The sequence below is a fragment of the Canis lupus genome, chromosome 6 (genome assembly GCF_048164855.1).
Source record: "Canis lupus baileyi chromosome 6, mCanLup2.hap1, whole genome shotgun sequence".
Classification (NCBI taxonomy): domain Eukaryota; kingdom Metazoa; phylum Chordata; class Mammalia; order Carnivora; family Canidae; genus Canis; species Canis lupus.
Window position 1 is genome coordinate 78,265,106 of NC_132843.1, and position 17,402 is coordinate 78,282,507.

At 37.8% G+C, this 17,402-nt stretch overlaps 1 long non-coding RNA gene across 9 annotated transcripts in view; it reads right to left on the bottom strand.

The window, feature by feature from the left end:
* LOC140635963 (uncharacterized) overlaps positions 1 to 17,402 on the bottom strand; it is a 176,078-nt gene that overhangs the window by 92,759 nt on the left and 65,917 nt on the right. The window contains exon 1 of one of the 9 annotated variants that reach the window (XR_012033339.1): positions 2,315 to 2,404. The exons of the other annotated variants lie outside the window; for them this stretch is intronic. This is a non-coding gene — a long non-coding RNA (uncharacterized lncRNA). Of the gene's footprint in view, positions 1 to 2,314; positions 2,405 to 17,402 lie in introns of those variants that run through there. 9 annotated transcript variants of the gene reach the window in all.

Below are 17,402 nucleotides of genomic sequence, written 5' to 3' on the forward strand. Positions count from 1 at the left end.
AATTGTCAATATATTCAACATGGCAGGGGGTAGCAGGAGACTTGTGCATAAGTTATAGAGGTACAGGGTAATTAAATATATGTTCTATATGTACATCCCTATATTCCCATATATTTTACAGATATGAAGATATCTAAAAAACCAAGTATTTTCTAGGGTATGGATAAATCCACAAAGCCAGATAGCAAACACATTCAGATAAACAATGAGCAAGTAGCAATGGGAATGGTTTCTATCCAAGCTAAGGAATGACTCCTCTGAGTTTTTCCCATGAAGCAATACATAAGCCCAGTAATAGTGCAGGACTCCAAGGCTCCAAAGAGTGTTGTGGAGATTAGAAAAATAGAGTATATGATAAATTTGAAGCTCTTGCAAAAAAAAAATATGGAAAAAGACTGCCATAAAATAGATTATTTGGCAAAGCAAAACTGAGACCACTTGCAGTAAGTTTTAAATGGAAACTCTCAACTAAGTATTTCAAACCAAAGTATGTATTTCTTGAAATATATGGATGCTATATCAACTCTCCACTTTAATGGTTTTTGAGGGCCCTATTAGATTGTTAACAATAAGAGTCTCACTTCCTGACTCACTCACTGACTGGAGACCTAGGCAATCATTGTAAATCTGTTAAAGCAGCTTTTCTGTGGGTTTATACAGAAGTAGCCTAAGTCAGTTCCTCCAGTAATAGCACAGCCAATGGGAAAGCTGATGCCTGTGACTTTTAAGAATATACCCTGTGAAGCTGTCAAAGGTGAAAAGTGAAACCTCAACAACACTACCAATTTTATTGCTGAAAAGAGCAGTACTGTGAAAGTCTATCGTCATTGTTCAACACACTAGTGGCTGCTAATAATGCAATCATAAATAAACTTATCAATGTACTTAGGTTAAGAAAATGACTCAGTGATTTTCATAAATTTACTTGACATGCCCAGTTCCAAGCCAATTGTCTTCTTAGGGAATTCTAAGCATCTGCAGAACATTTGGCCTTAATCTAGAATTCCAACAGCTAAAGTTGAATTTAGTAAAATTTGAAATAGCCTACTGAATTTTATTATAAACAGTATATTTGGGGGACTATGGAAGCACACATATTATTGGATTATATCTCAGCTGAGATTTTATTAAAATTCTGTTATGGTGAAGACAACACAAGAGAATCAGAGAACCTGGTTCTATAACCATCTCAAATGCTACCTAACTGTATGACCTTGTTAGTTAACTCTTTTACAGAATAAGAGGAATGAATTAGCAAAGCCTTTGTGTTGTAGAGGAAAGAAAACAGATTTTGGAAGCACATAAAACTGAGATTGAATTGTAACACCATTGCTTACGGTGAGTCCCTGAACAATTTACTTGCCAACAGGACTTAGTTTCCTCCACAAAGTTTCCAACTTCTTACTTATTTACATACTACATCAGCCCCTTGATGGCCTCTCTGTTACTCCCAAACTAGCCTGGACTCATTCAGCTATTTCTATGGAACCTCTGCTAGGACCCTTGGCCTCCTTCTCCATTCTTTCCCTTGATAAGCTTATCACTGACTTGCCTTCATCTCTCAGCAGATCTTCCTACTCTCTCAAGTTCCAGGCTTATATGCTCACCATTGTACAGAGATCTCCAACGATCAAGTCCAAATTCAAATATCCCAAATTATATTCACCACCTACCTTCCTGGGTTTTCTATTTTTGTTGAGGCACCAACACTCTCTACATCTAGCGAATGCAAGCCTTGCTGTTAACTTTGGTCCTCTTCACTTTATCTACTCACACTCTTTTGCTTTACACTTGTGCAATCCAATGACTATAAAATATCATCTTAATTCCAGAGATTCAAAAATATCTATCTCCAGTCTAGCTCTTCTTCCTCAATTTCACATTCAGATATCCAACTCTCTACACTATTCACATCTCCACTGAGATAACTCACAGTCACTCCCAAACTCAATGTATGCAAAAATGAACTCCCAATCTAAAACCCCTAAAACCTACCACTCCTGCAGCCTTCCCCATTTCCTGCTTTCCAACAACTCAGGCCAAAACCCTTGGCATCATCTTTGCTCTTTCTTTCTCCTCTCACATTCAAAACTTTGGTAAGCCATGACAGCACTACTCTCAAAATATATGTGAAACATAAACAATTCTCACCTGGAGTTTTGTCTGTTTTGTTCAACAGCTCATTTGATCACTTTGTCGCTTTTCTTTCATCACCTGAAACAGTTCTCAATCAAATCTGTATTTGACTCCAGCTTCAAAACCCAACTCAAATGGCCCCCCCCCTTGCCTACCAAGTGGCCTTTCTAGCCCTTACGTGGAGGAGATAGCTCCCTCTTTCAATGTCTCTGATTTCATTGCCTCTACAGTAAGTAAAAACTTCCACACTGTTTCAAGTTGGTATGACAACAATCTGTGTACATGACTTATTCTGCATGAGTGACAGTTACTTCCAGGCAGGAGTCCATTCAGTCTACTATTTATAGATCCCTCACATTCCCTACCCGATAGTAGGGAACAAAAATAAATTTAAATAAATGATGAATTTAAATTATGCCTTAGAAAGATACATAGGCTGATATAAAAAGATGGGGAAGAGTGATGTATACATTGCTTGGAGAAAGGTTGTGGAATTACTGAAGAGTCAGAAAAATCTAAAGGGAATGATTAATGCTAGGAGTGTGAGACATAGGAGCAAAGGGACATCTGCCACACAGAAAGGTCAAGAAGCGCCTCATTAAGTAGCTTCTAAGATGTCACAATATGTTTAGAAGGCTACAGAAATCAAGATTTTAAAACAAAGAGTTAAATGTTTATTTTTAAGCTCATAAATTGGTTTCAGTGATCACACATGCTTATCAAAAATAATTAGACCAGGAGCCATAGATCCAATTAGTCTTGTTCTCTCTATGTTTAAAAATAACCCCCTCTTAGGTGCCTGGGTGGCTCAGTTGGTTTGGCATCTGCCTTTGACTCAAGTCATGATCCTACGTGGAGACTGAGCCCAATGTCAGGCTCCTTGCTCAGGGAGGAGCCTGCTTCTCCCTCTCCCTCTGCCATTCCCCTCAACTTGTGCTCTCTGGATCTATCTCTCCGTCAAATAAATAAAATCTTTCTTAAAAATAATAGAAATAATAATAAAATAAAATCAGAGATTAATAAATTGCCAAACCCCTTAAACATAGCAGTATATATGTGCATTTGTGTGTTCTTACATACATCCACTACTTATTAATATTTATGACCTTGTTATTTAGGAAACAGCTCACATATTTATTTCATAAATAAAGTTTAGCGCTGTCTTGATTCCTTATATACAAAACCAAAAGACAGATCCTGTATTCTCTACAGATGTCAATCTTTATTTTTTATTTCTGAGAATTCTGCATCCCATTTTCTGATTATAGTTATAAAGACTCGCATTTTTTTAAAGACATAGAATAGCCTGACTTGAAAAGAAATTAAAACAAAAATAACCAAATTTTTAATCATTAACTAGTTTCATCATTTACATCTAGGATTCCTAGTTTCTTTGATTTCATACTATGCTTCCCAAAAGGTTTCCCCATTAATATTAACAGTTTTTTGAATATTATTACTCTGATTTATGCCTCTTCAATTTATTTAAGATTGTGTCAATATTAAATTAATTGTCCCTTGTGAGCAACTTCAATAATGTTTAGATGCAAAATAATCTTAAATATTACCAACAGGTAAAAATCCATGTTACTACTTATAATACCATCCTCCCTAACAGAATTAACTAATAATTAACAAGTATTATACTGAAGAATTCAGAGCCAATCTAAAATATAATAAGAACACCTAGGGATCCCTGGGTGGCGCAGCGGTTTGGCACCTGCCTTTGGCCTAGGGCGTGATCCTGGAGACCCGGGATCGAATCCCACGTCGGGCTCCCGGTGCATGGAGCCTGCTTCTCCCTCTGCCTATGTCTCTGCCTCTCTTTCTCTCTCTATCATAAATAAATAAAAAAAATTAAAAAAAAGAACATCTATAAGCTATATTATATATAACTTTGTCTTTAGTTAACTTCAAATGAATGTGTTCTTTAAAAAAAAAAAACATGTCAGGGGGAAAGGAGAAGGTCAAAAGATGAATTGTGGGGCACACCTGGGTGGCTCAGGAGTTGAGCATCTACTTTTGGGTCAGGTTGTGATCCCGGGGTCCCAACTGCAGGGACCCTGCTTCTCCCTCTATGTCTCTGCCTCTTTCTCTGTGGCTCTCATGAATAAATAAATAAAATCTTTAAAAAATATACATGGATTGCAATATTTGGAATTTCTGCCTAGCCATCTAAGGGAGGCTCTAAACAAAATCAAGTGAATATGTGTACTATGACTTCTATTTTAGGAAACTTCAACTTCTGGGAAGATGGGGTAGATCTATTTTTCCCTATTCTTCTCACTAAGTTAAACTACAAATCCTGGACATTTTATAAAATATACATAAAGCTGAAAGATGGAGAGAAGAGTCAGGCAAACCAGTGAAGGAACACAGAACCCAAAGAACACAGTGGTGACTTTCCTGAATTGTCTTTTTGTCTTATATAATCCCAGACTTGCTAAAGAAGCCAGCAATCTGCACATGCCAATGCAGGATCCTTGCCCCCCAAAAGGAAAGAAAATCCTGCTCCCTCTAGCCAAACGTCCAGAAGAGGGTCAGTCTAGCAAGACAAAACAAACAAACAAACTTTTAGACAATAATCACTCTATTCTAGTCAAACACCACTGGAAAAACTTTGGTCCCACCCGTAACAGCAAAGGCCAAGTGGGGAACCCAGAGTGCAATCTCAAAGCCTGTACCAAGATGCAACAACATGCCTTCAGGAATGTCAGAAAAGACCAAATAGGAAGCTGAGACATTTTGTCCCACCTTCCAAAAATGAACCCCCCACCCAAGGAGTCCATGGAGACTACATGGTTACATAGACTTCCATCTCTGCTTGGTAGCAATGAAGCATCCTTCTCCTCAATGCTTGTTAGAGGAAGTCTAGTGAAGAGTCAGGACTTTTGTCATTGCCAAGAAGTAAGGAGGTCAAACCCCTCCCATGCTGTCAGTGGAGGCAGAGTGGAGAGTAGAACAATAATAAGGAACTCCTACTCCTCCTAGTCAGGGAGGTATCAGTGAAGGCCTATCAGAGTTCTACTCCCAGAGTTGCTGGCTGGATCAGTGGGTAGAGAATGCAACTTCAAACCCCACATTTGGTGTAGAGATTACTTAATTAAAAAAAAATCTTAGGGATCCCTGGGTGGCGCAGCAGTTTAGCGCCTGCCTTTGGCCCAGGGCGCAATCCTGGAGACCCGGGATTGAATCCCACGTCGGGCTCCCGGTGCATGGAGCCTGCTTCTCCCTCTGCCTGTGTCTCTGCCTCTCTCTCTCTCTCTCTCTGTGTGACTATCATAAATAAATAAAAATTAAAAAAAAAAAATCTTAAAAAAAAATTTCCACTTCCATTCAGCAAAGTGCAGACTCCCTTGACATCTATTGTCAATAGAGGCCAAGTGGAAAACTAGATTTCCTCTTTAACCTAGCAGTATGGAGGCAATGTCTCTCTTTCCTCTGATAAGTATTATCAGAGAAATCCAATTATAACAAAAAGTTTAAATAAGATCTTGAATTTTGGAGCTTAATATCCAAAATGTCCAGGTTTTAATAAAAAAGAACCAAGAACCAGGAAATCTAAAACTGAATGAAGAAAAAAATAAGTAAGCATACATTAAAAAAAAAAGTCTCAAATCAATAATCCAAGCTTCCATCTCAAGAACCTAGAAAAAGAAGAGTAAAATAACCGAAAGCAAACAGATGGGGAAAAATAATAAAGAGCATAAATCAATGAAATTGAAAACAGAAAAACAATAAAGAAAACCAATGAAACAAAGAGCTGGTTCTTTGAAAAGATCAATACAACTGACAAACTTCTAGCAAAACTGACATAAACAAAGAGAGCAAAAAAAGAGAGAGAGAACAATATTAGGAATAAAACAGTATTGTCTTGATCCTGAAACTAGGTAAGACAATACAGTAGAGATGTTAAATTCCTTAAGAAAATTTTTTTTAAAAATTTAGTAATATGTAAAAAGAATTATTTATCATGACCAAGTGGGATCTATTCCCAGGGATGCAAGGCTGGTTCAATATCCAGAAATCAACTAATATAATCCACATATTAACAAGGTAAGAAAAAAAATCACATGATCATATCAATCAATGAAGAAAAAAAATCTCATAAAATTCCCCATCCAGTCATGATAAAAATTCTCAGAAAAAGTAAGTTAGCAGAACTTCCTTAACTTAATAAAGAGTATCTACAAAAAAAGGTACGGTCAACATTTTACTTAATGGTAAAGACTAAACACTTTCCCCCTACAACTGGGAACAACACAAGAATGTCCACACTTGCTACTTTTACTTAATACAGAGCTAAGAGTCCTGGCCACTGGCAAGATGGTAATGAGGGAAAATAAAAGACAAACAGATCAAAAAGAAAGAAATGAAATCATCCCTATTTGAAGATAATATGATCATCTATGTAGAAAATCTCTAGGAATCTACAACAAAACTCCTAAAACTAAGTGAATTTGGCAAGGTTTCAGGATACAAGACAAACATACAATTAATGGTATTTCAAGGGGCAGCCTGGGTGGCTCAGCAGTTTAGTGCCACCTTCGGTCCTGGAGACCCCAGGATCGAGTCCCACATCGGGCTTCCTGCATGGACCCTGCTTCTCCCTCTGCCTGTGTCTCTGCCTCTCTCTCTCTCTCTCTCTCTGTGTCTCTCATGAATAAATAAATGAAATCTTTAAAAAAAATGGTATTCCAATCCTAGCAATGAACACATGTATCTAGCTTAAAAATACAATACCATTTCTGTTAAGAAAGAAAGAAAGAAAGAAAGAAAGAAAGAAGGAAGGAAGGAAGGAAGGAAGGAAGGAAGGAAGGAAGGAAGGAAGGAAAGAAAGAAAGAAAGAAAGAAAGAAAGAAAGAAAGAAAGAAAGAAAGAAAGAAAGAGAAAGAAAGAAAGAAAGAAAGAAAGAAAGAAAGAAAGAAAGAAAGAAAGAAAGAAAGAAAGAAAGAAAGAAAGAAAGAAAGAAAAAGGAAGGAAGGAAGGAAGGAAGGAAGGAAGGAAGGAAGGAAGAAAGAAAGAAAGAAAGAAAGAAAGAAAGAAAGAAAGAAAGAGAAATTAAGTACTTAGATGTAAAAAGAAATTAAATAATTAAATACTTGTATGTAAAAATCACAAAACAGATACAGGAGTTATATACATAATTTTAAGTTTATTGCAGACTAATTGATAAGTATAATTCTCTATATTTAAAGGTATACAATATGGGGCATCTAGGTGGCTATGTCAGATGAACATCCAAATGATTTTGGAGGTTCAGGTCATAATCTCAGGGTCATGAGATCCAGCCTCATTGCAAGCTCCATGCCCAGCAGAGAGTCTGCTTGAGATTCTCTCTCTCCCTCTGCCCCATCCAACCCTCCCAGCATATGTGCACACATTCTCTCTCTCAATAAATAAATAAATCTTTAAAAATAAAAGTGTACAACATGACGATGACTAGTTATACATACACATTTTAGAATGATTACCAAGACCAAGATCTTGTATTCTGGAATATCTGGGTGGCTCAGCAGTTGAGCATCTGCCTTTGGCTCAGAGTGTGATCCCGGGACTCCAGGATCAAGTCCCACATCGGGCTGCATGGAGCCTGCTTCTCCTTCTGCTATGTCTCTGTGCCTCTGCCTCTGCCTCTCTCTCTCTCTCTCTCTCTCTCTATCTCTCCCCACCCTCTGTCTCTCATGAATAAATAAATAAATAAAATCTTAAAAAAAAAAAAAGATCTTGTATTCTAAAAGCTACCCAACACTGATAAAAGAAATTTTTAAAGATCTAAAGAGACATAATATGTTAATAGGTTTTAAGGCTAAATATACAACAGAAGAGGATTTACAAATGGCATATAAGCACATCACATAATTAGATGTAGGGGAAAGGTAATTAAAACCATAATGAGGTATCACTATACTTCTATCAGAACAGCCAAAATAAAAAAGTAACATCATCACATGCTAGATGCTGGTGGGAATAGAAAATGGTACAGCAATTCTAGAAAATGGTAGATCCTTTAAAAACAAACATGAAACTACAATATAATCCCTGGATTTGCACTCTTGGGCATTTATCACAGAGAAATGAAAACTTATATTCACACAAAATACTACTAACAGTGACCAACTTATGACGGTTCAACTACAGTTTTTCAGTTTTATGAGGGTATCAAAGTTATATGCATTCGGTAGAAACCATACTTCAAATTTTGAATTTTAATCTTTTCCCATCTCCTGATATGCAGTCTAATTCTCTGGTGATGCTGAGCCAGGGCAGGGAGCCACAGCTCCCAGTCATCCATGCAACCACGTAGGTAAACAACCCATATGCTTACAACCATTCTGCTTTTCACTTTAGATACAGTTTTCAATAAATTACAAGAGATACTCAACACTTTAGTATAAAATAGCCTTTGTGTTAAATTACTTTGCCCAACTGTAGGCTATATATATATATATATATATATATATATATATATATATGTGTGTGTGTGTGTGTGTGTGTGTTCTTGAGCACATTAAAGTAGGTTAGGATGGGCAGCCTGGTGGCTCAGCGGTTTAGCATCGCCTTCAGCCCAGGGCCTGATCCTGGAGACCAGGGATCGAGTCCCATATCAGGCTCCCTGCATGGAGCCTGCTTCTCCCTCTGCCTGTGTCTCTGCCCCTCTCTCTCTCTCTCTCTCTCTCTCTCTCTCTCGGTCTTTCATGAATAAATAAAATATTTTAAAAAATAAAAATAAAAGTAAATTAGGCTAGGTTAAGCTATAATGTTTGGTAGATTAGGTATATTAAACGTATTTTTTTTATTAAACGTATTTTTTAAATGCATGTTTAACTTACAGTATTTTCAACTTACTATGGGTTGATCAGAACATAACCCTATCATGAGTCCAGGAGGACCTATACTGTTTATGGCAACTTGATTCATGATAGCAGAACAGTAGGGAGAAAAAAACAAACAGATGTCTTACAATGGGTGAATGGTTTAACAACTGTGGTACAGTCAATGGAACACGACTTAGCAATAAAAGGGAATGAACTGTTGACACACTCAATAACCTGGATGCATCTTCAGAGAATTATGCTAAGTGAAAAAAGCCGATCCCGAAAGGTTACATACTGTATGATTCCATTTGTATAATATTCTTGGAATTATAAAATCATATAAATGGAGAATAGATTAGTGGTTGCCAGGGGTTAAGGAAGGAGGAATGAAACAGACATGAGTATGGCTATTAAAGGACCACAAGAGAGATCCCTGTGTTGATGAAAATGTTGTCTATCTTGATTCCGTCAATATGAATATCCTGGTTGGGATTTTGTACTGGAGTTGTGCAAGATGTTCCAATTTGGGGAAATTGGGTAAAGGGGTACACAGGCTCTCTTTACATCATCTCTTACAATGGCATATGAATCTACAATTATCTCAAAAATCATGAGTTTAATTTTTTTTAATTACATTTTAGATACACATGATAAGTCTATGCCTGGATCACAATAATTGCAGAGTAGATTTTTTAAAAAGAACTGGACATTAATTCAATATGGAACACCATTTTATTTATAGAATTTTACCTTCTAGAATGTTAAACTATATTTCACCAAGTCTATTTTTTATTAAGTAATAGAAAAATATGAAACAAAACACAAAACTGAACTATCACTATTGTTAATAAAGAGAAGCTCTTCCCTTTTAGGTCTTCTTCTCTCCCTCTGTCCCTCCCTCCGTCTTTTCCTTCTACCAATCATTTCACAAAAAGAACCACTACTCTTCATTTTGACTGAGATAAATCCATGGTCACCATTTAAACCTGAGAAAGATAGTATCATTAGAAAATAATGGATTTAAGATTTACAACTAGGGAAGAATGAAGAAAGGAAATAAAAAAATAAATAAGCAAAATGAGAAGGGAAGGAAAAAAACTTTTTACTTAAAAACCGTTCTATGCCAAGCACTGTCACACCATTCTTGTATTTTGTGCTCATACCGTCCCTGTAAGGGAGATATTAAGATTTCTGTCATACAGATTAGCAAATTGACACCCACAGAAAATGAGTCAACTCCCTCTGAGAAGAAATTCAAGATAGTAAATATGATATAAAATAAGGTATGGGAAAAAAAAGAAAAAAATAAGGTATGGAAAAAATCTACTAGGCTGATATTTCAGAATATTATAAAAATATTTTTAAATATTAAAAGGCAACTATTTTAACAAACCCAAGAGATGAAAGGATGTCAGAAAATATGTTATTGCCTTGATATCTTTAACATGCAAATGGAGAATAAAGGACTAAACAAGCAGACATCCTATGAAACCAGCTTTGTTAATCTTCTGTCTTTAAAGTCTTGCCATTACTCTCATCATTAGTAGTAGGAATCATTTACTGACTACAATTGCTGTTGTTAAACATTTTTCCTTTCTCAGACATTTTTTACTGCATATTTTCTTGAACTCTGAATGTTTGGGGCAAAGAGACCATTCCAGGAAGAGTCTTAAGTTCTCTTCCTCTAAACAACCAAATAAGTACAAGAATAATTGTGCAGCAAGTATGCAGAGGAAATAAATCTTAATCAGCTCTTGACCTGCTGCCTCGCCCCTCTGTGACTGCTATCTCAGCAAACATATGTCCTGCTCTTTTATTTTATGTAGTAATAAACAACAGAAGTGCATGTCAGTCAACAACGCACTTGAGGTGAGAAGAAAGTGTGTCTCAAATCCTTTTATCCACATGGAAATTGTAAAAGAATCTGCATTAATCATTTGCTGTGCTCCAAATGAAGTATGTGTCCAAAGAGGCTATTTGAAGCATTTATTGTCATTGAACATATGGTCTGTTTTCAAGATCTCCCTGATTATTTTCCAACACAAACATAAATAGAAGAGTAAGGGAAGTTTACTCTACCAGATTTTAAAACAGATGTCAATTATATTGAAGTGTTCCATAAGGGGCACTAACTTTGTTATTGACATTGTAATGGAGCCGGCCAACCACTGTAATTAGCCATCGATCTTAGTGGTATGTAAATGTGTAGGCAAATGAAGAGAACTCAAATTCTGTTCATAAGGCATATAACATCAGTACTAATCTGTACCTGTCTAAGGTGCCACGTGCTGTCAAATATTAAATGTGAAACACAATCATACATAACAGTCCTGGTAACGAATTATGAATGCTATTGTTTTAAAAGGGGTAAATTGAATGGTCCAGGGAAAAAAGAATTAGAACTATATATGCTTGCTGTCACCCTAATATATCAGTAATAGAAAGGAATCTTTGTTTTCAAGACATGCACCATTATTTCTGAATCGTATCTTTGAAAAATAAACAAATTAATGAGAATGAAATTTGTAAATCTTGAGAAAATGGCTAGTGTGATAGTATACTTATTTTCGCAATTGGGGTGAGATAAGTATACACTTGATACTTCCTACACTGACAGATGCCATCAGCATTTAATTATCCAGAGAACAAGCCAGAAACTCACATTCTCACCCCCTCACAGTTGCATGCCTCAGGTCATCATGTACAAAACCTTGGGGCTCCCTCTTCAATGTTCCTTCCCTCTGTGCCCTCTCTTCATTCCTAACTGCTGTCCCCATATGAGACCCCATGATCTCTTATATAAACTGACCAGTCTCTCTCCCAAATCACAGATCTCATTGTGTTGACCTGCGTGGTCTGAGTCTGGTTGTGCTCTTAAGAGCAACAGATGACAACGGTAGTTTATGGGTAAGAGACCTCCAAATTGTTGAAGGTTTCTACCAGGTGTCCTTTTAATCTCTTCATCTGAGGCAAAGTAGGCCCCTTCTTCATTCATTCCTTGGTAATAGCTACCCACTATACTATAGCAAGCAACAGGGAGACATGGCATCTAACAGGACACTGCCACTTTCGGTATGAATGTGGGTATATCATGTAGCTATGTTGGACACTGTTGTTTCAATTATTAATTAATAATAATAATAAGGGACACCTGGGTGGCTCAGTGGTTGAGCATCTACCTTTGGCTCGGGTCGTGATCCTGGAGTCCTGGGATCAAGTCCCACACTGGGCTCCCCACAGGGAGCCTGCTTCTCCCTCTGCCTGGGTCTCTGCCCCTCTCTCCATGTCTCTCATGAATAAATAAATAAAATCTTTTTTAAAAAATAATAATCCCTTTCTGGGTTTTTACTTTAGTTTTGTCAAAAGGATTGAATAGGATAACATAATTTAACTTTTTTTTAATTAGAGGGGCAATACAATTATTTAATATCCTTGAACAGAAAACTTTTAGCTTCAGGAGAAACACCATAGAAGCAAGACTATAATTATATCTAATCATCCAAAGAGAGAGGGAGCACAGAGAATGAAAGGAAGAAAGATTTCGCTTCCCATGGGAATAAAGACAAGCCCTGATGGTCCAACTGTAACCACACTTCCAAGCCAGCTCTCCCCCCCCACTTCCGTCATCCAGTCAGATTTCTGCCTGTAGTTCCTCAGAGATGCCACGTTCCTTCCCACCATGACTTGCCCCTCCCCTTGTAATAATAGTATAAGGCAATATTACCCCTTTGCTCCAGCCAAAGACTGACCCCGAAGGCCCCTTTAAGTCTACTCCTTCTCTTGCTCCCTACATCCACTCAATCCAACAGTGAATCCTGCCTGCTTTATCTCCAAAATAGATCCTGAATCCATCCACTTATCTCTCTCTACGGTTACTCTTTTTGGTTCAAACCACCATGTTGGGTCCTCGTAATTGTCTTCCTATTTTCACTCTTGCTGTCCTGTTCTGTTCACAGGAGGAGTCCAAGTTAACTTTTGAAAGCATCATGTCCGTAGTAAAGAGGCCAAAGTATACTTACTATAACTTAGGTGTGCAGAAGGGAGAGTTTCTTTATCTTCAATAACTGAACCCAACTTAGTTCTCAAGCCTCAATCTGCCTATAGAACAATTTACTCCAGCTCGTCCTGACACTATGACTGATGGAGTGATTTTCCCCTCAAATTCAATTATCAAGGACACCTGGGTGGCTCAGAGGTTGAGCCTCTGCGTTCAGCTCAAGTCGTGACCCAGGGTCCTGGGATCGAGTTCCACATCAGGCTCCCTGCAGGGAGCCTGCTTCTCCCTCTGCCTATGTCTGTGCCCCTCTCTCTCTCTCTGTCTCTCATGAATAAATAAATAAAATCTTAAAAAAAAATTCAAGTATCATTATCTCCATCACTATCCACTTTGAAGCTTACTCACCTTTCTCTGGGGTGTTCTTTGCCCAGCCCTTTTCCTGCCTCTTGCCCAAGGAGTGTTATATAGTCCCTAGTGACATTGGTGGCATATGTAAGTATGTGACTGTGGTTTCCTAGCAAAATGTCTAGGACATGCTCTATAAATAATTTGAACAAATGAAATGGATGCTGGAGATCCCTGGGTGCCTCAGCGGTTTAGCACTCCCTGCATGGAGCCTGCTTCTCCCTCTGCCTGTGTCTCTGCCTTCTCTCTCTCTCTCTCTGTCTCTGTGTGTGTGTGTGTGTGTCTTGTGAATAAATAAATAAAATCTTTTAAAAAAATGAAATGGATGCTAACATTATTACAGTTCACTCACTTGAAGATCCTCACAAATTTGGGAAACCCTCATCCTCAGTTCCACCAGCCTCCCAAGGACTTATTTACCCAAAATAATCCATAAGTGCCAGATATTTCAAAGTATTAACCTAGGGACTGTGAGAGATAGGAAGGATGTTGCTGCTGTCAGGGAGAATATTGCCTCAAGAAGGCATTCTGGCTCAAAAAAAAAAAAAAAAAAAAGCCTATAAGTCTATCCAACAATTTATATATTTGAATTTTATAATTTGAATGAAAAAAAAAAACAGAATAAAAGAGGCAATATATTGGACTGTTGACTTTAAGCTATAAGTAAGCTATCACAAATCTCTGGGAGAGAGAAGAAAGTACTGTTTCCCAGAGTCCAACTGAAGGACAGAGAGTGGGCAGGAGTCTGTGCCTCCATTTGTGATTCAGATTTTGACCAACCGTTGTTAAAGTGAATGCTCACTCCATAGAAAGGAGACGGTTTAGAAGAACCCTAGCTGGTAAAAATGTTTTGTTAACACTAATTAATTAGTATTGTTGTTATGCAATTGTAATGAAAATATATCCTTAATGGGTAAAATGCAATGCTTTGCCCTACCAGGATGTGAAACCAATTCCAGATGGGGGAAAAGGTCAGGATTCTGTTCTCTTAGAAGGAATGTGGACTAAAATGGGTATATGATCTCAACCTTTTTTCCTTCCCCATAAAGTAAAGGGGTTTAACAGATTTCTGTGAATAATGGTGACTCTACAGGACAACATGTGATTATCGGAGTAAAGCACCTAGGAGGAGGAGGAGCTGGGCCTGACTCTCCTTGGGGAGCCGGGTATGACCAGCCTACCCTGCTCTTGATAAGGACTCTCGTTCTCCACCTTTTCCTCCTCTCTCCCACCTAATAGAGAAGCACTGCTTATATTCAAGAGCAAGCGTATTCATTCATAACTTTTTTTTCATTTTCATACATGTGAACAATAGACCTGTATCTGGAACTCACTGAATGAAGATTTTTAAAATGGAATGCTTAAAAATAATAATAATAAATAATGAAAACAAAAATGAGATGCTTAAATCTTGAGCCAAGAGCAGAAAGTTTTCATTAATTATAAAGAGATCTCATAAAGAAAATACTCCATACTTTTTGGACAGACTTTTAATACTGGAAATTGTCAGGCACTGTCCGTAATTCCATTAAAACAGGTTATATTCACGGCCCATTAAAGTCCGTACAATAAACAAACCCCACTACAATTCCGTCATGTAGCTGCACCATCCATCTATGCTCTGCAAGGAAACACCCTGTGTTCTTTTGAAAACACAGAATGATTGGATGGACTATGGAGAGAAGCCAGTGGCCAAGCCCCAGGGGGAGAATGAGACCTTTGGTGAGAACGAACCCAACAACTTCATCTCATTGGTACCACATACTAACCACCTGAGCCAACTAGTAGAACCTATTTCTTTGGGTTAAGGAGGTGAACTGCGGTAGCAGCTTGAAGTTTCCTATCTCAGAATCTCACAAAACTGTTAGCTCTGCTAATATTTCCACCATGACTCCAATGTCTTTCCTGTGATGTGAGGAATGCATTCACCACACAGGCCGCTAAGTATCAACAGGAAAGCCAGCAGAGACTCAACCTCTTGGGTTCCTGGGTTCCTGAAATATAACAACTAAAAATGTTCCTTGACAAAAAGAAAAAAAAAAAAAAAAAAAAACCCTATCGCCTTACTCCATCCTCATTTGCTTCCTCAGGGTTACTCCTGTTTGCAAAACTTTTGAAGTAAGCTGTTCCCTGCCCCTGTGAACTCTAATAAGCCGGAAACTCTGAGCACACCTGCTCTTTCTTAATGCTACTCTTCTCTTACTCAACTAGGACAGCAAATCCTATATCTTTTAGCATGACAAGGGCATTTTGCATCATAATGCTGCAGCATTATAAATTTTCCCCAAATATGTCCTGAGTGCCCTATAGGGCACTTTGTACAGATTTGTTTTTGAATGACCCTCAAAAAAACAAAGTCCTGTGCAAGAGGATTAAAAATCCCTCAGGGAACTTCCTTCCTTTAACAGATTTTCCAGAAGGAATGTGCTTCGGACTCTTGATTTGATTTCCTGCCCCAGTTAAAAGCACTGCGGTATAGAACATGTTGCATCCCCATTTTTCACCTTATAAATGAAGTTCACCTAAAATGAATGTCTATATTGACTCAAAAAGCAAAGTCACCAGTGATAATAGCTAGTGTCACATCCACACATGCCTACATAGGGAGAAATTCTTTGAGGCAAACTAAGTCGCTGAATTTGAATCACAGAAATGCTGGTCTTTTGACTCTCACTCACAGGCTGTACGAAGTGGGTCAAAGGTATTACAGCAGACAAGGAGGGAGAGTCCTAACAATAAAAGGATGGGATGTGAACAGTAGTTTGTCCTACTACTCCCCCAAAACCCAGCAAGTGGTCACCAATACTTTCCATGTGGAGAGACATACATATTTTCTCAGATAATAAACTGGCCACGGCTAATACATCTGTATTGTTTCAAGATTGGTACAAGATTGTATCCTTCATTATCCTCCTAAAGAAAACAATAACAGCCATTGTGGGTTGAATTGTACCCTCAAAAAAAACATATTCAAGTCCCAAACCCTAGTACCTCTAACTGTGACCTTATTTGGAAACAGGGTCTTGCAGATATAATCAAATTAGGAAGAGATCGTAAGAGATTAGGGTGAGCCCCAATCCAATGATTGGTGTTTTTATAAAAGGAAAGGCAGAGAGACCAAAGAATGCCAGCAAGGACCAGAAGCTACTACAGGCACCTCCCTCAGACCCTTTAGAGGGGGCATTGCCCTGCCAGCGCCTTGGTTTCGAACTATGAGCCTTGAGAACTGTGAAAGAATAAAATTTTGTTGTTTTAAACCACTCAGTTTGTGGTGATTTGCTGCAGCAGCCCTAGGAAATTACTACAACAAGCTAAGAAATGTCCCTTTTTTATAAGCAGGTACCATTTTACAAAGATGCGCATGTATTTCTCTGTCTCTGTAACACCTTAATATATTAATTGATAAGCTAATTCCTCTGTCTTCAGTCCATTATATCTAAATTTTTAAAAATGCTCTTTAAAAATAATATTTATGCTCTTTGACATTCTTATCCTCCACTGAACTCACCAGTTTATTCTGATTTCACCAATTTTATGTACACTCTTGTGTGTATCTAGTTACAAGCAGTTTTATCATATGTGTAAATTCATGTAATCACTTCCACAATCAAGATACAGAGCTGCTCCATCGGATTAAGGCTCCATTTCCTTCATAGCTGCAATGACCCCCACCTCACCTACCCTTCCTTAATTTCTGACAACCACTAATCTGTTCTCCATCTCTACAATTTTGTCATTTCAATACTGTTAAATACACAGAATCATACAGTATGCAATCTTTTTTTATTCAGAAAAATCCCCTTGAGATCCATCCAAGTTATTGTACGTATCACTGGCTTAACTCCTTTTTATTGCTGAGTCGTACCGCATGGTGTGGTTGTACTACCACAGTTGGTTTAACTATTGACCTGCTGAAGGACATTCGGTTATTTTCAGTTTGGGGCTATTATAAGTCAACCCGCTATGAATATTTACAGACAGATTTGTGCATAAATGTAAGGTTTGTTGTTGTTGTTGTTGTTCCTCTGGATTAAATGCTCAAGAGT